Source organism: Sapajus apella, unplaced genomic scaffold (assembly GCF_009761245.1).
Source record: "Sapajus apella isolate SASKATOON/1434 unplaced genomic scaffold, GSC_monkey_1.0 scaffold52, whole genome shotgun sequence".
NCBI lineage: Eukaryota > Metazoa > Chordata > Mammalia > Primates > Cebidae > Sapajus > Sapajus apella.
This window is the reverse complement of record NW_022436992.1, coordinates 16,631,507-16,656,498: the sequence shown is the minus strand read 5'-3', so window position 1 is coordinate 16,656,498 and position 24,992 is coordinate 16,631,507. Positions and strand designations below refer to the sequence as shown.

The window sequence follows — 24,992 nt, the reverse complement described above, 5'->3', positions numbered from 1 at the left end:
CAATCACAAGTATTAACAGCAGAATAAACCAAGCTGAGGAATGAATCTCAGAACTTGAAGATTGGTTCTCTAATATAAAATGGGCAAAAAATAAAGAAAAGAACAAGAAGGAATGAACAAAAACTCCAAGCAGTATGGGATTATATAAAGAGCCCAATTCTACAAATCACTGGCATCCCTGAATGGGGGGTGGAGTAATCAGACAACTTGTAAAACATATTTCAGGATATCATCTGTGAAAGCTTCCCTAAACTTGCTAGAGAAGCCAACAGTCAAATTCAGGAAAAATAACTCCTGCAAGATTCTACACAAGAAGACCATCCCCAAGACACCTAATCATCAGAACTGCCAAGGTCAAAATGAGAGAAAGAATGTTAAAGGCAGCTAGAGAGAAAGGACAGGTTATCTACAAAGGGAACCACATTAGGCTAACAGCAGACCTCTCAGCTGAAATCCTACAAGCCAGAAGACATTGGGTGACTATATTCAACATTATTAAAGAAAATATTCAACCAAGAACTTTGTATCCAGCTATACTAAGCTTCCTAAATAAAGGAGAAATAAGATTATTTACAGGCAAGCAAATTCTGAGGTAATTCATTACTACCACATCTGCCTTACAAGAGATTTTAGGAAGGAGCACTAAAAATATAGAAAGGAAGGACCACTACAAGCTAATACAAAAACATACTTAAACACACAGATCAAGGACACTATAAAGCAACCACACAAACAAGCCAACATAATAACCAGCCAACAGCACAATGATAGAATCAAATCTACACAAATAAATAGTAACTTTGAATGTAAATGGGCTAAATGCCCTCACTTAAAAGGCACAGAGTGGCAAGCTAGATTGAAAAAAAAAAAAAAGCAAGACTCAATTGTAGGCAATCTTAAAGAGACCCATCTCACATATAATGACACTCATAGTCTCATAATAAAGGGATGGAGAAAAATCTACCAAGCAAATAGACTGGCAAATTGGATGAAGAGTCAAGACACATCAGTGCTATATTTAGGAGACCCATCTCATGTGCGAAGACACACATAGGCTCAAAATAAAGGGATGGAGAAATATTATCCAACAAATGGAGAGCAAAAAAATCAGGGATTGCAATCCTAGCCTCTGATAAAACAGACTTTAAACCAACAAAGATAAAAAGCCACAAAGAAGGGCATTAAATAATGGTAAAGGGATCAATGCAACAAGAAGAGCTAACTATCCTAAATATATATGCACCCTATATAGGAGCACCCAGATACATAAAGCAAGTTCTTAATGACCTACAAAAAGACTTAAGACTCCCACATAATAATAGTGGGAGACTTTAACTCTCCACTGTCAATATTAGATCAATGAGACAGAAAATTAACAAGGATATCCAGGACTTGAACTCAGATCCAGACCAAACGGACCTAATAGACATCTACAGAACTCTCCGCCCCAAATCCACAGAATATACATTCTTCTCAGCACCACATCACACATAGTCAAACTGACCACATAATTGAAAGTAAATCACTCCTCAGCAAATGCAAAAGAACAGAAATCGTAACATCCAGTCTCTCAGACCACAGTGCAATCAAATGAGAACTCAGGATTAAGAAACTCACTCAGAGCCACACAACTACATGGAAACTGAACAACTAGCTCCTGAAAGACTCCTGGATAAATAATGAAGGCAGAAATAAAGATGTTCTTCAAAACAAATTAGAACGAAGACACAATGGACCAGAATCTCTGGGCCACATTTAGAGCAGTGTCTAGAGGGAAATTTATAGCACTAAATGCCCACATGGGAAGTGAGGAAAAATGTAAAATTGACACCCTAATGTCACACAAGAACTAGAGGAGCAAGATCACACAAATTCAAAAGCTAGCAGAAGACACGAAACAACTAAGGTCAGAGAAGAACTGAAGGATATAGAAACACAAAAAAAACCTTCAAAAAATCAATAAATCCAGGAGGTGGTTTTTTTTAAAAGATCAACAAAATAGCCCACTAGCCAGACTAATAAAGAAGAAAACAGAGAAGAGTCAAACAGATGCAATAAAAAATGATAAAGGGGATATCACCACTGATTCCACAGAAATACAAACTACCATCAGCGATTACTACAAACAACTCTATACATATAAACCAGTCAATCTGGAAGAAATTATAAATTCCTGGACACTTACACCCTTCCAAGACTAAACTAGGAAGAAGTTGAATCCCTGAATAAACCAATAACAAGGTCGGAAATTGAGGCAGCAATTAATAGCCTATCAACCAAAAAAAGTCTAGGACCAGATGGGTTCACAGCAGAATTCTACCAGAGGTACCAAGAGGAGCTGGTACCATTCCTTCTGAAACTATTCCAAACAATACAAAAAGAGGGACTCTTACCTAACTCATTTTATGAGACCAACATCATCCTGATACCAAAACCTGGCAGAGACCCAACTAAAAAAGAAAATTTCAGGCCAGTATCCATGATGAACATAGATGCAAAAATCCTCAAAAAATACTGGCAAACCGAATCCAACAGCACATCAAAAAGCTTATTCACCACAATCAAGTTGGCTTCATCCCTGGGATGCAAGGCTGGCTCAACATATGCAAGTCTATAAATGTAATCCATCACATAAACAGAACCAAAGACAAAAACTACATGATTATCTCAATAGATGCAGAGAAGGCCTTCGACAAAATTCAACAGCTCTTTATGCTAAAAACTCTCAATAAACTAGATATTGATGAAACATATCTCAAAATAATAACAGCTATTTATGACAAACACACAGCCAATATCATACTGAATGGGCAAAAACTGGAAGCATTCCCTTTGAAAACTGGTGCAAGACAAGGATGCCCTCTCTCACCACTCCTATTCAACATAGTATTGGAAGTTCTGGCCAGGGAAGTCAGGCAAGAAAAAGAAGTAAAGCGAATTTAATTAGGAAAAGAGGAAGTCAAATTGTCTCTCGTTGCAGATGACATGATTGTATATTTAGAAGACCCCACTGTCTCAGTCCAAAATCCCCGTAAGCTGATAAGCAACTTCAGCAAAGTCTCAGGATACAAAATCAATTGCAAAAATAACCAGCATTCCTGTACACCAATAACAAACAGCCAAATCATGAGTGAACTCCCATTCACAGTTGTTACAAAGAGAATAAAATACCTAGGAATAAACTAACAAGGGATGTGAAGGACCTCTTCAAGAAGAACTACAAACCACTGCTCAGGGACATAAGAGAGGACACAAACAGATGGAAAAACATTCCATGCTCATGGTTAGCAAAAATCAATATTGTGAAAATGGCATACTGCCCAAAATAATTTATAGATTCAATGCTATCCTCATCAAGCTACCATTGACTTTCTTCACAGAATTGGAAAAAAAACACCTTATACTTCACATGGAACCAGAAAAGAGCTTGCATAGACAAGACAATCCTAAGCACACACACACACACACACACACACACACACACACACACACACACACACACACACAAAACTAGAGGCATCACGCTACCTGAATTCTATGCTACAAGCCTACAGTAATCAAAACAGCATGGTACTGGCACCAAAACAGAGAGATAGACCAATGAAGCAGAACAAAGCCCTCAGAAGTAACACCACACATCTACAACCATCCAATCTTTGACAAACCTGTCAAAAACAAGCAATGGGGAAAGGATCTCCTATTTAATAAATGGTGTTAGGAAAACTGGCTAGCCATAGGCAGAAGCAGAAACTGGATCCCTTCCTTACACCTTATACAAAAATTAACTCCAGATGGATTAAAGATTTAAACATAAGACCTAACACCATAAAAACTCTAGAATAAAACCTAGGCAATATCATTCAGGACATAGGCATAGGCAAGGACTTCATGACTAAAACACCAAAAGCAATGGCAACAAAAGCCAAAATAGATCAATGGGATCTAAATTAAACTTAAGAGCTTCTGCACAGCAAAAGAAACTATCATTAGAGTGAACTGGCAACCAACAGAATGGGAAAAAAATTTTGTAATCTACCCATCTGACAAAAGGCTAATAACCAAAATCTACAAAGAACTTAAACAAATTTACAAGAAAAAAAATAACCCCATGAAAAAGTGGGCAAAGGGTATTAACAGACGCTTTTCAAAAGGAGACATTTATGCAGCCAACAAACATACGAAAAAAAGCTTATCATGACTGTCATTAGAGAAATGCAAATAAAAACTACATTGAGATATCATCTCATGCCAGTTAGAATGGTGGTCATTAAAAAATCAGGAGACAACAGATGCAGGAGAGGATGTGGAGAAATAGGAACACATTTACATTGTTGGTGGGAGTGTAAATTATTTCAACCATTGTGGAAGACAGTGTGCTGATTCCTCAAAGATCTAGAACTAGAAATACCATTTGACCCAGCAATCTCATTACTGGGTATATACCTAAAGTATTATAAAACATTCTATTATAAAGACACATGCAAATGTATGTTTATTGTAGCACTGTTTGCAATAGGAAAGTCTTGAAACCAACCCAAATGCCCATCAATGATAGACTGGATAAAGAAAATGTGGCACACATACACCATGGAATACTATGCAGCCATAAAAAAGGATGAGTTCATGTCTTTTTGCAGGGACATGGATGAAGCTGGAAACCATCATTCTGAGAAAACTGACACAAGAACAGAAAGCCAAACACCCCATGTTCTCACTTAGAAGTGAGTGTTGAAGAATGAGAACACAGGTGCACAGAGAGGGGAACATCATATACCGGGGTCTGTCGGTATGATGGAAGGGCTAGCGGAGGGATAGCAGGCATAGGGGGATTGGGTGGGATAACATTAGGATAAATACTTAATGTAGATGATGGAGGAGGGGTGGCTGCAGCAAACCACCACAGCACGTGTATACCTATGTAACCTGCACAATCGGCACATGTACCCCATAACATACATTTATATATATATATATATATATATATATATATATATATATATATATGAGAGACAGGAAAAAGCAGAGGTTGTAATCCTAATTTAAGACACAACAGATTTCAAATGAACAATGATTTTTCCAAAAGACAAGGGGGTGGGTCCAAGATGGCCAACTAGAAGCAGTTGTAGTTGGAGGCTCCCATTGAGAAAAACCAAAACACTGTGCGAATTTTGCACCAGCAACTGACATATCCAGGTTCTGTCATCAGGACTGACTAGGTGGTTGGCATGACCCATAGCAAGGAAACGTGGGCTGGTACATTGGCCCACCCAAGAGCCACACAAGGCAAGGGGAGCCCTCAACCCCAAACAGCCAAGGGAGGCGGTGAGTGAGCATGCTACCCAGCCTGGGAAATTCTGCTTTTTCCATGGATTTGTGCAACCTACGGCCCAGAAGATGCCATTCATGAGACCACACCACCAGGGCCTTGCAGATTCTCAACAGCCACTCAGCTGAAGTCTGCCTAAAACTACCAAGTTCCTGGGATGGGGAGTGATCATCATCACTGTGGCTACCTGCTGCCTAAACTGTCCTGAGTTCCCTGCGTGAGGGGCAGCAGTCATCGCTGTGGCTGCCTGCTGCCTTAAGACAACTGAGCTCCCCAAGGGAGGGGCAGTTATCATCACTGCAGCTGCCTGCTGCCTGAGGAAACTGAGCTCCCCCAGAGAGAGACAGCAGCCATCACTGCAGCTGCTAGTTGCCTAAGACACTGAACTCCTGGGGAGAAAGGGCAGCAGTCATCTCTACAGCTCCAGGCCACTGTTTTTTCTTTGTTGATGCCAGAAAAACTGGACGGCTTAGTACCAAGTGGTATTTCCCACAGCGCAGCATGCTGGCTGTGGCAGATCGTGTCCAGACTGCCTCTTTAGGCCGACAGTGACCCATCCTCACTGGGTGGGGCCTCCCTGCAGGAACTTCAGCAACTCCAGCCAGGGGCTTAGGGAAAGAACTCTAATCTCTGACTGAGCCTCTAGCGGGAGGGGTTGCTGTTGTCTCCACAAACCAGAAGACTTAGTCTTTCTCCCTGCTAGCCCAGAGAAATCCAAGTAGCCCAGACAAGTGGATTTTCCCCCAGCACAGTGTACCCCTCATCACAAAGGTATAACCAAAGTGCTTCATTAATTAAACAGGTCCAGGATCCTGTGTCCCCCAACTCAGTGAGACTCTCCAATGGGTCACCAGATGCCTTATACAGGAGCATTTCTACTGGCATCATGTGGGTGTCCCTCAAGGACAGACATCTCAGAGGAAGGAGCAGGCACCCACCCACCTATGTTATTCTCTAGCCTTCTCTGGTTGTGTCTCCAGGTGTGGGAGGGACCCAGATAAATAGGGCCTGAAGTAAAACGTCAGCAAACTGCAGCAGCCCTACAGAAGAGGTACCTGACTGTTGAAAGAAAAACAGAAAGAATGACAACAAAAAAGTCCCCACAAAAACCTTATCTAAAGGTCAGCAGCCTCAAAGATTAAAACTAGACAAACTCATGAAGATAAAGAATATGAGAACCCTCAAAAGGCCAGAGTGCCTCATATCCTTCAAATGATCACAACACCTCTTCAGCAAGGGCAAAGTACTGGGCAGAGGCTGAGATGGATGAATTGACAGAAGTAGGCTTCAGAAGGTGGGTAACAACAAACTTTGCTGAGCTAAAGGAACATGTTCTAACCCAATATATTGGAACAAATCCCAGAACTTAAAGATTGGTTCTCTAAAATAAGACAGGCAAAAATAAAAGAGACAAAAATAAAAGGGAATGAACCAAACCTCCAGTAAGTATGGGATTATATAAAGAAGCCGATTCTACAAATCACTGGCATTCCTGAAAGGGAGGTGGAGAAATCAACACATTAAGTTGGAACATGCTCCTTTAGCTTAGTGAAGTTTGTTATTACCTTCTGAAACTTACTTTTGTCAGCAAAGAAGCTAAGAACCATAATAAAAAGTTACAGGAGATGCTAACTAGAATAACCAGTTTAGAGAGGAGCATAAATGACATGATGCAGCTGAAAAAAAAATCATGAGAACTTTGTGATGCAAACACAAGTATCAACAGCTGAATCAATCAAGAAAGTATATCAGAGCTTGAAGACTATCTTGCCAAAATAAGGCAGGCAGACCAAGGTTAGAAGAAAAAGAAAAGGAATGAACAAAACCTCCAAGACCAAACCTATGACTGATTGGAGTAGCTGAAAGAGACAAGGAGAATGGAACCAAGTTGGAAAACACTCTTCAGGATATTATCCAGGAGAACTTCCCCAACCTAGCAAGACAGGCCAACATTCAAATTCAAGAAATCCAAAGAACCCCAGTAAGATACTCCATGAGAATATCAACCCCCAAGACCCATAATCATCAGATTCTCCAAGATCAAAAGAAAGGAAAAAATGTTAAGTGAAGCCAGAAAGAAAAGGCAGGTCACCTACAAAGGGAAGCCCACCAGACTAACAGTGGGCTTCTCAGCAGAAACCCTACAAGCCAGAATACAGTGAGGGCCAATAGTCAACATTCTTAATGAATTTTTAACCCGGAATTTCATATCTGGCCAAACCTTCATAAGCGAAGGAAAAATCCTTTTCAGACAAGCAAATGCTGAGGGAATTCATCACCACCAGGCCTGCCTTGCAGGACCTCCTGAAGGAAGCACCAAATATGGAAAGGAAAAACTGGTACTAGCTACTGCAAAAACATACTGAAGTACAAAGACTAATGACACTATGAAGAAACTGCATCAACTACTGAGCAAAATAACCAGCTAGCACCATGGTGACAGGATCAAATTCACACATAACAATATTAATCTTAAGTGTAAATACACTAAATGCTCCAATTAAAAGATACAACCAGCAAATTGGATAGAGAGTCGAGACCCATCGGTATGCTGTATTCAAGGTTCCCATCTCATGTGCAAAGACACACATAGGCTAAAAGCGATATTGGAAAATTTACCAAGCGATTGGAAAGCAGAAAAAAGCAGAAGTTGCAATCCTAGTTTCAGAGTATACAGACTTTAGATCAATAAAGATCAAAAAGACAAAGAAAAGCATTACATAATGATAAATGAATCAATCCAACAAGAAGAGCTAACTAACCTAAATATGTATGCACTCAATAGAAGAGAACCCAGATTCATGAAACAAATTCTTAGAGACCTACAAAGACACGTAGGCTCCCATACAAAAATAGTGTGAGACTTTAACACCCCATTTTCAATATTGGATCATCTAGACAGAAAATTAACAAGAATAGGACTTGAACTCAGCTGTGAATCAAGTGTATCTCATAGATATCTACAGAGCTCTCCACCCCAAAACAACAGACCATATAGTCTCAGTGGCATATGGCACTTACTCTAGAATTGATTACATAATTGGAAGTAAAACACTCCTCAGCAAATGCAAAAGAATTGAAATCATAACAATCTCTCAGACCACAGTACAATCAAATTAGAACCCAAGAAACTCACTCAAAACCATACAACTACATGGAAATTGAATAACCAGCCCCTGAATGACTCTTGGGTAAATAATGAAATTAAAGCAGAAATCAAGAAGTTCTTTGAAACCAGTGAGAACAAAGAGACAATGCCCCAGAATCTCTGGGAGGCAGCTAAAGCAGTAGAGAAGCAAGAGCAAACAAATTTAAAAGCTAGCCGAAGAGAAGAAATAACTAAGATCAGAGTGAAACTGAAGGAGATAGAGACATGAAAAACCATTCAAAAAAATCAATAAATCCAGGAGCTATTTCTTTTTTTTTTTTTTTGAAAAAAAAAAATTAAACTAGATAGACTGCTAGCTATACTAAAAAAGAAGAGAGAAGAAGCAAATAGACACAATGAAAAATGATAAAGGGAATACCACCACTGACCCCACAGAAATATAAACAACTATGAGAGAATACTGTGAACACCTTTACACAAACTAGAAATCTAGAAGAAATGGATAAATTCGTGGACATCCTCACAAGAATAAACTAGGAAGAAGTAGAATTCCTGAATAGACCAATAACAAATTCTAAAACTGAGGCAGCAATAAAGAACCTAATAACCAAAAAAAGCCCATTGGACCATATGGATTTACAACCAGATTCTACCTGAGGTACAAGGAGGAGCTGATAACATTTCTTCTGAAACTATTCCAAAAATTGAAAAGGGGGAACTTCTCCCTAACTCATTTATCAGGCCAGCATCATCTTGATACCAAAACCTGTCAGAGACACAACAGAAAATGAAAACTCAGGCCAATATTTCTGATGAATATCAACACAAAATTTCTCAATAAAATACTGGCAAACAAAATTCAGCAGCACATACAAAAGCTTCTCCACCATAACCAAGTCAGCTTCTCCCCTGGGATGCAAGGCTGCTGTGACATATGCAAATCAATAAACATAATTCACCACATAAACAGAACTAAAGACAAAAGTCACATGATTATCTCAATGTGGAAAAAGGCTTTTCATAAAATTCAACAGCCTTCATGTTAAAAACTCTCCATAAACTAGGTATTGATGGAACATACTTCAAAATAATCAGAGCCATGTATGAAAAACCCACAGCCAATATCATATTGAATGGGCAAAAGCTGGAAGCATTTCTTTTGAGAACTGATATAAGACAAGGATGCCCTCTCTCACTACTCCTATTCAAAATAGTATTGTAAGTTTTGGCCAGGGCAATCAGGCAAGACAAATAAATAAAGTGTGTTCAAATAGGAAGAGAGGAAATCAAATTGTCTCTGTTTGTAGACAATGTGATTCTATATCTAGAAAACCACATCGTCACAGCCCAAAAACTTAAGCTGATAAGTTAAGCAAACTCTGAGAATACACAATCAATGTGGAAAAATCAAAAGCATTCCTATATACCAACAATAGACAATATTCTTCAATTCCTATACGCCAACAATAGACAAGAGAGCCAAATCATGAATGAACTCCCACTCAGAATTGTACAAAGAGAATAAAATATCTAGGAATACAGCTAGTGAGGGGTGTGAAGGACCTCTTCAAGGAGAACTACAAACCACTGCTCAAGGTAATCAGAGAGGACACAAACAAATGGAAAAATATTCCATGCTCATGGATAGGAAGAATCAATCACATAAAAATGGCCATACTTCCCAAAGTAATTTATAGATTCAATGCTATTCCCATTAAACTGACATTGATATTTTTCACAGAATTGGGAAAAAAAGTACTTTAAATTTCATTTGCAACCAAAAAAAAAGCCTGAATAGCCCAGACAATTCTAAGCAAAAAGAACAAAGCTGGAGGGATCATGGTATACAACTTCAAACTATACTACAAGGCTACAGTAACCAAAACAGCATAGTACTGATACCAAAACAGACACATAGACCAAAGGAACAGAATAGAGGTAACAGAAATAAGACCACACATCTACAACCATCTGATCTTTGACAAACCTGACAAAAACAAGCAATGGGAAAAGGATTCCCTATTAATTAATTAATTAATTAATTAATTTTTGAGATGGAGCCTTACTCTGTCCCCAGGCTGGAGTGCAGTGGCACAATCTCTGCTTACTGCAACCTCTGCCTCCCAGATTCGAGTGATTCTCCTGCCTCAGCCACTTGAGTAGCTGGGACTACAGGCAGGCACAACACCCAGCTAATTTTTGTATTTTTAGTAGAGACAGGGTTTCACCATGTTGCCCAAGATGGTCTCGATCTCCTGATGTCATGATTTACCTACCTGGGCCTCCCAAAGTGTTGGGATTACAGGTATGAGCCACCATGCTCAGCTAGGATTTCCTGTTTAAATGGTGCTGGGAAAAGTGACTAACCCTATGCAGAATACTGAAACTGGACCTCATCCTTACACCTTATGCAAAAATTAAGATGGATTAAAAAGTTAAAGCCCCAAACCATTAAAAAAAAAAAAACCCTAGAAGAAAATCTTGGCAATACCATTGAGAACATAGGCATGGGCAAAGATTTTATGATAAAATCATCAAAAGCAATTGCAGCAAAAGCAAATGTTAACAAATGGGATCTAATTAAACTTAAGCACTTCTGCACAGGGAAAGGAACTATCATCACAGCGAACAAGCAACCTACAGAATGGAAGAACATTTTTGGAATCTACCAATCTGACAAAGGTCTAATATCCAGAATCTACAAGGAACTTAAACAAATTTACTAAAAAAGAACAAACAACCCATCATAATATGGGCAAAGGATATGAACAGACACTTCTCAAAAGAAGACATTTATGTGGCCAACAAACATGAAAAAAAAAGCTCAACATCACAGTTTATTAGAGAAATGCAAATCAAAACCACAATGAGATACCATCTCATGCCAGTCAGAATGGCAATTATTAAAAAGTTGAGAAACAACAAATGCTGGCGAGGCTGTGGAGAAACAGGAACGCTTTTACACTGTTGGTGGGAACAAAAATTAGTTCAACCATTGTGGAAGACACTGTGGTGATTCCTGAAGGATCTAGAATCAGAAATGCCATTTGGCCTAGCAATCTCATTACTAGGTTTATACCCAAAGAAAGATAAATCATTCTGTTTTAAAGATACATGCAAATGTATGTTTATTGCAGCACTATTCACAATAGCAAAAACATGGAATCAACCCAAATGCCCATCAATGATAGACTGGATAAAGAAAATATGATACATATACGTCATGGAATACTATGCAACCATAAAAAGGAATGATATCATTCCTTTGCAGGGACATGGATCAAGCTGGAAGCCATCATCTTCAGCAAATTAACACAGGAACAGAAAACCAAACACCACATGTTCTCATAAGTGGGAGCTGAACAGTAAGAACACATGGACACAGGGAGGGGAAGAACACATACTGAAGCCTGTTGGGAAGGCCGGGGGAGAGCATCAAGATAAGTAGCTACTGCATGTGCGGCTTAATACCTAGGTGATGGGTTGATAGGTGCATCAAACCACCATGGCACATGTTTATGTAACAAATCTGCACATCCTGTACATGTATCCAGGAACTTAAAATTGTTTTTAAAAAAGACAAGGGTATTACATAATGGCAAAGTCTTCAATTCAACAAAGACCTAACTATCCTAAATATATTTTCATCCAACACAGGAGCACCCAGATTCATACAAGTTCTTAGAGACCTAAAAAGTATGTTTCACAGTAGTACTGGGAGACTTCCACACTCCAGTGACAGTAGCAGACAAATCATTGAGACAAAAAATTAACAAAGATATTCAGGACATGAACTCGACATTAAATCAAATGGATCTGATCTTTACAGAACTCTTTACTCAAAAACAACAGAATATGCACTCCTCTCATCATCATACGCCACATACTCTAAAATCAACCACATAATTGGACATAAAGCAATCCTCAGCAAGTGCAAAACAACTGAAATCATACCAAACACACACAGGGATCACAGTTCAATAAAAATAGATGTCATGTCTAAGAAAATAGCTGAAAATCATGCAATTACATGGAAATTAAACATGCTCATGAATGACTTTTTTAGTAAATAATGAAATTAAGGCAGAAATCAAGAAGTTCTTTGAAAATAATGAGAACAAACTTACAACATACCAGAATCTCTGGACCTAGCTAAGGCAATGTTAGGAGGGAAATTTATAGCAATAAATTCCACATCAAAAAGGAAAACCTCAAATTAACAACCTAATACCACAACTGGAAAAACTAGAGAAGCAAGATAAGATACTAAAGCTAGAGGAAGACAAGAAATAACCAAAAATTAGAGCTGAACTGAAGGAAATCAAGACATGAAAGAAACATTCAAGAGATCTACGAATTCAGGAGTAGGTTTCTTGAAAATATTAAGAAAGGCTGCTAGCAGACTAATAAAGAGGATGATTCAAATAAACACAATTAGAAATAACAAAGGGAATGTTACCACTGACCCCACAGAAATAGAAACAACCATCAGAAATTACTGCAAACACCTCTATGCACACAAACTAGAAAACTTCAAAGACATAGATAAATTCCTGGACAAAAACACCCTCCTACACTCAATCAGGAAGAAACTGATTTGCTGAACAGACCAATAATAAGTTCTGAAATTTAATCGGTAATAAGTAGCCTACCACCCAAAAAAAGCCAAGGACGTGATGACTTATCAGTCATATTCTACTAGATGTACAAAGAAGAGCTGGTACCATTCTTACAGGAACTATTTGGAAATACTGAGAAGGAGAAACTCCTCCCCAACTCATATGAGGCCAACATTACCTTGATACCAAAATCTGGCAAAGACACACACAGAAAAGAAAACTTCTGGCCAATATCCTCGATGAACATCAGTTCAAAAATCCTCAACAAAAATACTGGCAAACCAAATCCAGCAGCATATCAAAAAGTTAATCCACCATGAGCAGATAGGCTTCATCTCCAGCATCCAATGTTGCCTCAACATACACAAATCAATAAATCTGATTTGTCACATAAACAGAGCTAGAGACAAAAACCACATGATTATTTCAATATATGCAGAAAAGTCAATAAAATTCAATACCTCTTCATATTAAAAACTCTCAAAAATCTGGGAATTGAAGAAACAGCTCAAAATGGTGAGGTGTTTTTGTACCAGTATCATACTGTTTTGGTTACTGTAGCCCTGTAGTATAGTTTGAAGTCGGGTAACGTGATGCCTCCAGCTTTGTTCTTTTTGCTGAGGATTGCTTGGCTATTAGGGCTCTTTTTTGGTTCCATATTAATTTTGAAATAGTTTGCTCTAGTTCTGTGATGAATGCCATTGGTAGTTTAATAGGAATAGCTTGCATCTATAAATCACTTTGGGCAGTATAGCCATTTTAATGATATTCTCTTATCCATGAGCATGAAATGTTTTTGCATTTGTTTGTGTCTTCTCTTATTTCCTTGAGCAGTGTTTTGTAATTCCCCTTGTAGAGATCTTCCATCTCCCTGGTTAGCTGTATTCCTAGGTATTTTATTTTTTCTGTGTGTGGCAATTATGAATGGGATTGTGTTCTTCATTTGATTCTCTGCTTGACTGTTGATAAGAGTGCTAGTAATTTTTGCACACTGATTTTTTTTTTTTTTTTTGAGATGGAGTTTCGCTCGTTACCCAGGCTGGAGTGCAATGGCACCATCTCAGCTCACCGCAACCTCTGCCTCCTGGTTCAAGCAATTCTCCTGCCTCAGTCTCCCGAGTAGCTAGGACTACGGGCAAGCACCACCATGCCCAGCTAATTTTTGTATTTTTAGTAGAGATGGGGTTTCACCATGTTGACCAGGATGGTCTCGATCTCTTGACCCCATGGTCCACCTTCCTTGGCCTCCCAAAGTGCTGGGATTATAGGCGTGAGCCTCCAACATTGATTTTTGTATGTCAAGACTTTGCTAAAGTTTATCAGCAGAAGGAGCTTTGGGGCGAAGACTATGGGGTTTTCTAGATATAGAATCATGTCATTGCAAATTGAGACAGTTTGACTTCCTATTTATTCCTCTCTTCCTTCCTCTATTTGAATGCCCTCCAGTTTTGCCCATTCAGTGAAATGTTAGCTGTGGGTTTGTCATGGCTAGCTCTCATCATTGTGGCACTTCCAACTAGAAGGGCAAGAGTGGCCAGTGTTACCTGAAAGGTAAGTGCAGACCATAATTAAAGTGCAGTGAAGAAGGAGATATATGCATATGTGTAAGTAAATATAATTGAAATATATTTAGCAGACAGAATCAATAGAGTTGATAAGTGATTGACCAGATGTGTGGGGAGTCTATATCACTCCCAGGTTTTTGACTTGGGCAACTGAACACTCATGAAGGAAAAGGAGGATCCAGGGAGAGGACCTTATCTGAGTACTCAGGTAGGGCTCAACATCTGCAGTTGAGACTGGTGAAGTGTGGGCTGGGCATGGGATTCACAAATGGAAATGCCATTGGGTCTGCAGCTCAGACATGGGCATGACCAGAATAGAGATAGAGAGGCCCCATGGCTGCTGAGTAAGTGTGATTCCCCAGGTGATGGTGTCAGCTGAGAAGGGAAGGAGGCCCATGTGAGGACACTGAAAGAGAGGTGAGCAGACAACAAGTAGCCCATAGGAGACAGGAAAGAAGAACTAGAGAGAGAAGCCAAGCCAGGCATGTGTGGTAACATATAGGAACTAAGGGAGAGGACATTTCAAGTTGTAGGGGATGCCATACAACAGGATTCTGTTATGGTTTTTGGCTGTGTCCACAAGAAGTTACAACAGGCAAGAAAAAGAAACCAGAACCCAGTTATGGAGTTAAGGAGTGAGTCAGAGAGAAGATGGGTAGGGACAGTGAAGTAAGGCCTCTTTTTTAAGGAAGTGTGCCTGAAGGATAGACTAGCTGGACACATGCTGGATGTGTGGGGTAGAGGGAGGAACGATGGAGGGTAGGAGAGCCTCGAGCCTGCAAGAAGCAGCTCCTAGAATAGAGAAGCTGAGGTTAAAGTTGTGGAAGAGAGTGGGAATAACTGTGAGTGACAGATAATCAGGAGAACAGAAGGAGATCCAGAATCATGACAGAGATATGACATTTGCCAAGAGCACAGCCCCTTTCACTGTCACAGAGAGCTAGGACAAAAAAATTGGTGTTCAAGAGTTGTCTTGTAGCATAATATTTTAACTATGTCCTTTAAAAAATTTCTCCACAGACACTACCCAAAGCAGTCCTTCACTACAGTGGCAGACAGTCCTGAAAATTTTCACCTAAAGCAGCAGAGTGAACTGTAGAGTCAGGTAATTTCCAGAAGGCTTGCTTTGTTACATTGATACTAAAGATTATTCATGAGGCCAGTCTTCTGAGATTTCTGTCATTTCTGTCATGCCAGGTCACCAACCAGTATGAAGGCTAAAAGCAGGCCTCTTTGGGAATTCCAGGTGAAAGTGTTGAACATCTGTATTATTCTGGGTTTCAAATCATCCTGATATTCTTCATTCTGTTTTTCACATTGGACTAGGGCAAGGAAATGAGTCTGGTCAGAGTTAGTGTTTCCCAACAATGTTGATTTATTTGGTCCTAAATATTTAAACACGTTTTATAAATAGCTTTTCCACACCACATATATAGGGAAAAATAAGGAATTAACTTGGCCCAGTAGCCCTGCATGTGGGGCTAACACCCTGTGTATCTCACACCAACCCTAAGCTTTGTTTTCTTCCTGTCATTTTGCTTATGTTTCTTTCCTATAAACAGGTGCTCATTTTCTTTGAAAACGAGCTCATTTCCTGATTTTCTTTCCATATTTAAGCAGGAACAAAGATCACCACAACTGGCTCCCCCTCAACTACGTTAGATGGCAACTTGCCTTCAGTATGGTGAAACACATCAGTTAAGACTGGTGTTGTGCCTGGCAGGACTTTCTACAAGGACACCCAATCTCTTTAATAAACATGAGATGCTGTTTCCAGTTCTCTTGCCTGACACAGCATAGGAAGATGCTGAACAGCCACATTGCAATCCACTGGTCAGTGGTGACGTAAGGAGGTTGGAGGGGAGGAGTGAGGAGGAAGGAGCAGGGAAGACTGGGTGGTTGTAGGCCTTCTTCATGTGTTCATTGGCTGTGGCATTAGGCCAGCTACTCAAATCTTTGCACATCTGTAAAGTGAGATGGTCAATCTTGTCTGCCTCTCCAGAGGATGGCTACAAGTGTCAAATGGGGTAGTTAGGTGGGAGGGCATTTCAAAAAGTTAAAAAATGTGATTTTGGAGGCTTGTTATGTTGATGATGATTATAATCCCTGACAATTCCTCACATGAAAAAGAGAAAAGAAGATAATTTGTGAAAGAAATAAATGTCCAGTTACTATTATTTGAGTGTCAGTCTGTAGCTCTTCTTAATGAGAATAGGCAGCTCTCAGTTGCTCAGGGTCGGATTTCCTTGGTGGTGTATCTAATCACAGGAAAGATTATGGTTCCCTCCAATCTCTTTCTGGGGAACTTGAGCCCACTTCTCATTTTATTTAATTAAAGGAAATATAAGTCAAATTAGAATTTACTGTTTAACAATGCCACAAAGACATGGCTGGAAGCTATTTTTTGGTTTGTGTAAAATGCTGTTTTTGTGTGCTCATAATGGTTCCAAAAATTGGGTGCTGGCCAAAGGCAGATACTGTTACAGAAACCAGCAAGAACACCTCTGCTCAATCACACCCTCAGGGGTGTCAGGGATTGACTCTAGTGTGTGCAAATCCAATTTGCCTATCTTCTCATGTGAGAGTTAACTAGATAATTAGCTAAATTATGTGCTAGGCACATAATTTTACATGTATTATCTCATTTAATCTCAAACAACTCTATGATATAGGTGTTTATTATTATCCCTATTTAGATGAAACATTTAACCCTCAGAGAATTTAAATAAGTTGCACTTGCAAGCTTAGCAGGTGAGGAGTCAAATTTGGAGTAGAATCTAGATCTGTGATCCCCCAGATCCACAGTCTTAACCAGTGCCCTGTTCTCTTTGCTCAGAGAGCACCTAGAGAAAATCTATAAACAAATAATCACAAAACGAGGGATGATGTAATATACATAAAGGTAGAATTTTTACATTAAGTGGAAGGAAGAAAAAATCATTATTATTTATTTTTTTCTGGGTGAGATGAAAACACTTCTGCAAGAGTATTTCCAATTTCACCAAAGTATGGAAAGATATCTGTTCTAATAACAATGCCCAGTAATGGTATTTGACTTAATTTTAGCCTAGTAAATGATTTGATTCTGCAACAGAACATTTCCTTAGAATTTTGATATCTGAAATTCTGAATAGCTCAATGGTTTTGGTGGAAAATTGACTATTAATATTTTATATACTTGTTTTGATAATTTTGAGGCTAAATGAATCAAATCTATTCATAACACTAAGTTTTCAATTTCTGAAATCTTTTAGAGTTGTTTGGTTAAAACTAGTTCTTTTCTTCCAGTTTATTAGCTCACTAAATGAGTCAAAATAAAGAAAAAACAAAAATTAATATTGAGTCCAATATAGAAAGTTATTTATAGTTACATGGTGTTATCTCTTCCTTTAAAAAAATTTCTTCTTTCTTCTTTTCTTCCTCTTTTTGAGGGGATTATAAATACTGCCAGTATTTTTTGCCTAAAGGTTAAATCCTCCTAAACTCTTTTGGGGTCTATAGTAGGTGCCAGATTGTCATAAGAAAATTATGTGAAATACTGGTGAATGAACAAGCAAACCAGAAGTTAGGTTTTCAGAACAGATGCTAGCCAGTAGTTCACAGGCATAATCCAGCAACTGGTGGGCATCTACTTGGCCAGCCCTTGACCACTGTAGATGTGAACTTCCCTGGACATTGGCAATCAAGATGGAGAGAGGCAGAGAAAGCCCTGTTGTCATCACTAATTCCCTTTTGACCACACATGACAGCATGACCTGCTTGTAAGAAATAACATAAATCGTGGTCAGGTGCCTCTACAGGCCCACATTAGTCCATTCAACAAAGAGCAAAAGTCAAACTACTTCTGATGGACTTAGCAACATCATAGTTCACCTGTGAGGCAGGTCTTTTATTGCTTGCTTTGGGACTGACTTCATCTCATTTTCTGTAGGAAAGTGAGCCTACCTGATTTAGAAACAAAATTTTGGAACACAAACCCTTTGTAAGTTGGGAGATCTCTAAACTAAAATATCAAGTGAGAGGAAAAGCCACTTGAGAAAGAAATTTCTGGCTGGGCATGGTGGCAGACGCCTGTAATTCCAACACTTTGGAAGATTGAGGCAGGAAGATCACTTGAGGCCAGGAGTTTGAGACCAGACCAAGCAACATAGGGAAAACCCTGTGATGTGGTTTGAATATGTGTCCCCACCCAAATCTCATGTTAAATTGTAATCCCCAATGTTACAGGTGGGGTCTGGAAGGAGAAGACTAGATTACGAGGGTAGATTTCTCATGATTTAGTACTATCTCCTTGGTACTCCTCATGACAGCAAGTGACCTCTCACAAGATCTGGTTGTTTAGAAGTGTGTGGTATCTCCCCCCTCACTCTCTTGTTCCTGCTTTCACCATGTGACATGCCTGTTCCCCCTTTACAATCTGCCAGTAATTTGTGGCAGATTATGAGTGTGTGTAAGTTATGTGTGCTGATAGGATGAAAGATAGAAAATGATTTTAGATTGAAAGAAAATCATTCTTGAAGCTTTGAGTCTTCCTTTTGTATCCTATGTTGATTGTTTTTCAGTATTCCCTGTTTCAGCACTGACTGACTTGGAGTCTCTTTCATGATGAACAACTGCAATATGAGATTCTAGGATGTATACTAGAATAGAAAATGGAAACTAAATAAAAATTGAGGAATTCTGAAACAAGTGTGGTCTTTAGATAATAACACTATAACCAATATTGTTGGTTTAATTGTAATAAATGCACCACACTAATATAAAATGTTAGTAATGGGGAAAGAAGAGTGTGGGGACTTACAGGAACTTTATACTATTTTCACAATGTTTCTCTAAATCTAGAAGGGTTCAAAAATTAAAATTCTATTTAAATAAATTACAATATATAAGATTAATTAAGCCCAAATTATGGAAAATATAACTTCTGTTATAACATTCCTGGAAAGTTTCTAAAGACAAGGCTTTTCTATTTTTAGTAGAAATTGCACATATTTTCAAGTTTAACTGTTACTATGTGACAATATTTGCAATGCTAAAAGCTTAATAACCTATAGATTCATTGTAAAGTAAGGTATACTGTTGTTTTACTTTTGGAATACTGAATGAAATATGTAATCTTTTTTTTTTTTTCTTTAAGATGGATTCTCATTCGCCCAGGCTGGTGTGCTGTGTTATGATCTCAGCTCACTGCAACCTCTGACTTCTGGGTTCAAGCAATTCTCCTGCCTCAGCCTCCCCAGTAGCTAGGACAACAGGCATGTGCCACCATACTTGACTTTTTTTTTTTTTTTTTTTTTTTTTTAGCAGAGACAAGGTTTCACTATGTTGGCCAGGCTGGTCTCAAATTCCTGACCTCAAGTGATCTGCCCCTATTGGCCTCCCAAAGTGCTGGGATTACAGGCATGTGCCACCATGCCTGGCCAAAACATGTAATCTCTTGTTTAGATTTATAATAACAGTTATATGATACTCAGTAAGGGAAGGTGACCTACATAAAATAAAAGGCCAGGCATAGTGGCTCATATCTTTAAGCATGTTGGGAGGCCAAGGCACAAGAACTGCTTCAGTTCAAGACCAGCTTTGTCAACATAGTGAGACCTCATCTCTGCAAAAAATTTAAAAAAAAAAATTAGCTGAGGGTGGTGACACACACCTGCAGTCCCATATATTTGGGAGGCTGAGGTAGGAAGATCCCTTGAGCCTGGAAGACAAAGGCCACTGTACTTCAGCCTGGGTGACAGAGTAAGATCCTATCTCAAAATAAACAGATAGATAGTTGTTATTTATCTAAATATTTGAAACAAAAGTTGGGAAACCTCCCAGCTCAACTAAGAGCTCCTAGAATAAACAGAAGTATAAATCATTATACCTCTTTACTTTAAAAATATTACAGACATTATCAGTATTTTAATAACAAAAACAGTATCAAATACTTTATATATACTTCATAATCTGTCCTTTACAAATTTATTTAACCTTTATGACAGGAGTCACTACGATGCTCACTCCACAGATGAGGTGCTGAGACTTAGTGAACTGAATAACTTGTTCACAGTCAATAGGAGACAGAGACCCAGTTTGTCCATAAAAAGATAATTTTAACCAGTAGCATTTTACAGTAGTTATCCCAACACCTACGAATTCTAAAAACATTTTATTCAAATCTGTCTTTTAATATTAGCACCTCTTCAACCTCTTCCTGACTGGACCACCAAATTTATCTTCCTAATCTCTCTTACCCTGTAAATTTCTTTGTGTGTATGAGCATATATGTGACAGAAAGAGACAGAAACAGGGAAAGAGTGAATTTACCAAAAACAAAGATAGGAAGGTTGTAGTAACATCTTTTATTTCTCAATTCCGAAGTCCCCATTTTCATCCCTGGGAGATTTGTTCTAGGATAGGGTAGCTAAAGAAACAGAGAAAATAAAAGGGAAAGTGGTGACCTGAAGATCAAACACTAAAGAAGGGGCTAATGGATAGCAAAGAAAGTGGAGAACAAAACATGCAGGTAGATGGGGTCCTAGTCAGTGAAGACCCACAGGCTGGAGGGTAAACCCATGCAAGGGTCAAGTTTAATACAGTGAAAATATAAGTAAGATTGGAGACCTACCACAGTGAACCAACACTTGGCACGTTTCTTGTAACAGTGTTTAGATTGCAGTGGTTCTTAAGATTAAGTGATTTTGGAATTGGCATCCCATGTCATTTAAAAAAAAATGGTGAAGTAAATGTCTTATTTAGATTTCTCTCCCTTCCCACCCACCATTTTCCTTCCACTCTTTTGTTTTTAATGTGGAAGTTTAAAATCCAATCTCACCTTAATTTTTTCTTAAGTATAAATAATGGGAAAACTTAACTTGGATAGGGGACTCCTCAGTAGACCTCCATAATTATCTGGCTTTTACTACCACTTAGTCATCAGGAATAGCCATGGCTAACAGAATACGAACTGGGAAAGCTAGTGCATTACAGCAGTGCATCTCAGATTTATTGATTTGTTTAACTTTTGTTTTATGTTATTATTATTTTTTTTTTTTCAGAGACAGAATCTCACTATGTTGACCAGGCTGGTCTTGAACTCTTGGCTCCCAAGCGATCCTTTTGCCTGGATTCCCAAAGTGTCAGATTTACTGAAGAATATTTTATTGTAATTACTTTTTATACTTCATAGGTCAAGAGCTCTGTTTTAAAGATAATATCTATTGAATATACTTTTTAAAACAAACTTTCATGTTCTAATCATTGCATGATTTCAGTATTAAATGAAACACAGTAATGAAATTTGGGCTGATGTTGTTGATTTTTTTTGTATTCTGATTACAGAACTGTATTTTGAGAGGGCTGAACACAGAGTAAATGCATCCTCAGCTGCTGGTATAGAAACTTGTTTTCCATGAGTGAAACGGCCCATTAGGGATGGTGGGTAAGGGCTATGAGTCCAGGAAGTCAGGCAGTAACCCCAAAGTTTTTAAATGGGATCCAGAACAAATTTTGTATGTGATAATGACATTTAGAGGTTCTTGACTGCTAAAGCATATTGTAGAAAATGACTCTTTTGTTGGAGGTGAACACCATGCTCACCTCCAACACAATGCTTCACTTGGTTTCTGCCCTAAAGAATGTTGTCTGCCTTTCTTTTCAAATTCTTCTCATCCTACAATGCCTAGAAAAAAACATTCTTACACCAATGATGGTGACAATACGCCTTATTTCTTTTGTATCAATTCCTTACTTACTGTAGCTACTCGAATTGTACTAAGACGACTGGTCCTAATCTGCAAACTAATTATGCAGTACCTAGTAGTACAGATTTGAAAACCTTTTATAGCAATCTGACATTGCCACAATATTTTACATTTTACAGAAAATAAGTCTTTCATGCTGGGTAGTTTGAAAAGCACCTCTGCAGAGAAAATAGTTGATACTTCACAAATGCATATTTGATTTTCCTGAAGGTAGTAAGTAAAGTGGATATTCTATGATGTGTTATCTTTAACATAACGGCAATAATTAAAGTAACTAAACAATTAAATAACAGAAATTCAGATCCATGGTAAAATCAAAGAATATAAACTAAAAATTCCCTAGATATATTTTCTGAACTTGGGTAACTCTTTAACAAAATGTTGAAATAGACAAGCACTTCAGCATTAATGGATAAGCATACTTTCATAAAATCTAAAAAAATATATATTTGACAATTCTTATGCCTACCTCAGAGCTACTTTTTCTGCTAGTACCTCTAACTGGAATGCTTTGTCTCTCAACTCATACTTTTAAATTCTAGCCCCCTTTCAAGACCCAAATGCTCCATTCTTTAGAACATGTTTATTAAAATAGTTTATTCTTTCTCTTATTATTATATGATGCCTTAATTCATGACAACTTGTTAATGTGTCATATTTCCCCTTAAGCTTCTTAAGACACAGACCATTATCATTTTGTATATTTTAATTTTTCCCAGAATAGGTGCTCTATAATTATTTACTCAGTTAACATCATTAAATAAGGCAACACAATGTCATTTTCACTATTAATAATGACTGCATTAGCAGGGCAAGGACTCTGAAGTATGTGTCTAACAAGCATTAAAAATTGCTAGCCAACTAGAAATTTTGGAAAAGGTAGTGAGGTCAAGTCACTGACTGACCTTGGCTTTATTTATACAATGTAACCAGATGGATACACATCAGAATCTCAAGTCTCAGAGTTTAAATGGGCCATAGACACCACCTAAACTCATAGTCAAACTGCAAAAAAAATACCAAGCAACACTTGGAAGATACATTGAGTTGTTAACCTAAAAGTTAAGAGAACTAAGAATCTAAATGGTTATTGCTTAAGAAAAATACCATCTCACAAAAGAATCCTCCTAACCACTACTGCAAAAGCCATACTTCTGGGGAAAACAGACCCATATGGTTTGTACACAGTCTCAAATAGCTAAAAGTGACTTGGGCTTGATATGTAGTTCTAAATGCTTCTGTAAGATTTCCAATTTAGTTTGAACTTTCAATGTATACCTTAAGCAAGTGACTTGACGGAAATTTGAATGCTATGTGCCTTCTCCCAGCTCTCCCTCACTGAGGATGGGAACCCAATCTTCTATAGTGGCACCTGGGACCCCTGGCTGCAGTGCCTTGGTGTGACATTCCTGTGGAGAAAAGCACTTTAGGGCCAGTCTCTAGATATATTTTCATGCGTCTTCTGCTTTTACATGAAGCTCTTGAGAAAACAGAAGGAAAAAAATGTGAGAAGAAATACATTGCCCTTCCGGAAGATAGACCTGTTGTGCAGAGGTGCTTATGACTGAGGACAGAGTTCAACATTTTGAATTAAATTTTCACATAGTTTCTGTGACTTCATTTAAGAGATTGTTTATCGAATTCCATATTTCCAATTTGTGTATCTATTTTCCTATTCATATAAATTTACAGGAATATGCATGTCAGCTATGAGAGATGACTTTATTTCTCTGTTGCTCCTATATCCCCCTGCAAATATCACAAGGACACCAATATTGCACAGTGACATGAATCTAGACATAGTGTACACTTGGCAGAATAATTTTCCAGGTCTAGCCCAGGAGTCTATTCAATAATCTAAAATTGTGATACAGAGAAAAGTGGAAACATATGTCAAACACTATAGTCAAAGTACCCAGAAGTAAAAATGGAATAATTTTGACTGATGCATGACACATGCAAAGCCACATTGCACATGTCATGTAGGATCCTTCTCTATAATCTGTGTTTATGGAGTATATCTATGTATGATCCCTATTACATAGACTTAGGCTTAGCCAGAAGGGAGCCAAGATGGCCAACTACAAGCAGTTATGGTGCATGGCTCTCACAGAGAGGAATGAAAAGGATAAGTAAATACAGCACCTTCAACTGAAACATTGAAGTACTCACATTGGGACTCATCAGGAAAACAGCTCCACCCATGGAGAATGGAGAAAAGCAGGGCAGGGCGACAGCCCACCCAGAAGCAACACAGAAACAAGGGAAACCACCTCCCCTGCCCAGAGAAGTGATGAGTGAATATGTGACTCTGGAAAAACCACACTTCTCCCATGGATCTTTGCAACCCTTCGATCAGGAGATCCCCTCGTGAACCCACTCTACCAGGGCATTGGGTCTGACACACAAAGCTGCATGAAGTCTTGGCAGAGCAGCTGCTCAGGCATGCACAGAGACCCAGGAGCCTTACATACTCAGGATCTGACATCCCTGACAAAATGACTGAAACTCAGGCAAGGTGGGACGTCCATATATACCCCTAGGAAGGGAGCTAAATCCAATGGGCTGAGCAGCCTCAGACTGCAGGCCCCACTTCCACAGTACTTCACAAGATAAGACCAACTG

The 24,992-nt window shown here is 38.6% G+C and overlaps 2 long non-coding RNA genes across 2 annotated transcripts; one reads left to right on the top strand and one right to left on the bottom strand.

Annotated features, from left to right (window-relative positions):
• Positions 1 to 2,165: 2,165 nt before the first annotated feature.
• On the bottom strand, positions 2,166 to 9,100 carry LOC116526951. Its single transcript, XR_004258326.1, has 3 exons — positions 8,952 to 9,100; positions 6,547 to 6,551; positions 2,166 to 2,180 (listed from the first exon to the last, which is right to left on the bottom strand). It is a non-coding gene; the product is annotated as an uncharacterized LOC116526951 (long non-coding RNA).
• Positions 9,101 to 14,497: 5,397 nt separating this feature from the next.
• On the top strand, positions 14,498 to 21,913 carry LOC116526950. The gene is made up of 5 exons (XR_004258325.1): positions 14,498 to 14,605; positions 15,640 to 15,724; positions 15,817 to 15,963; positions 16,237 to 16,452; positions 21,663 to 21,913. It is a non-coding gene; the product is annotated as an uncharacterized LOC116526950 (long non-coding RNA).
• Positions 21,914 to 24,992: the final 3,079 nt, after the last annotated feature.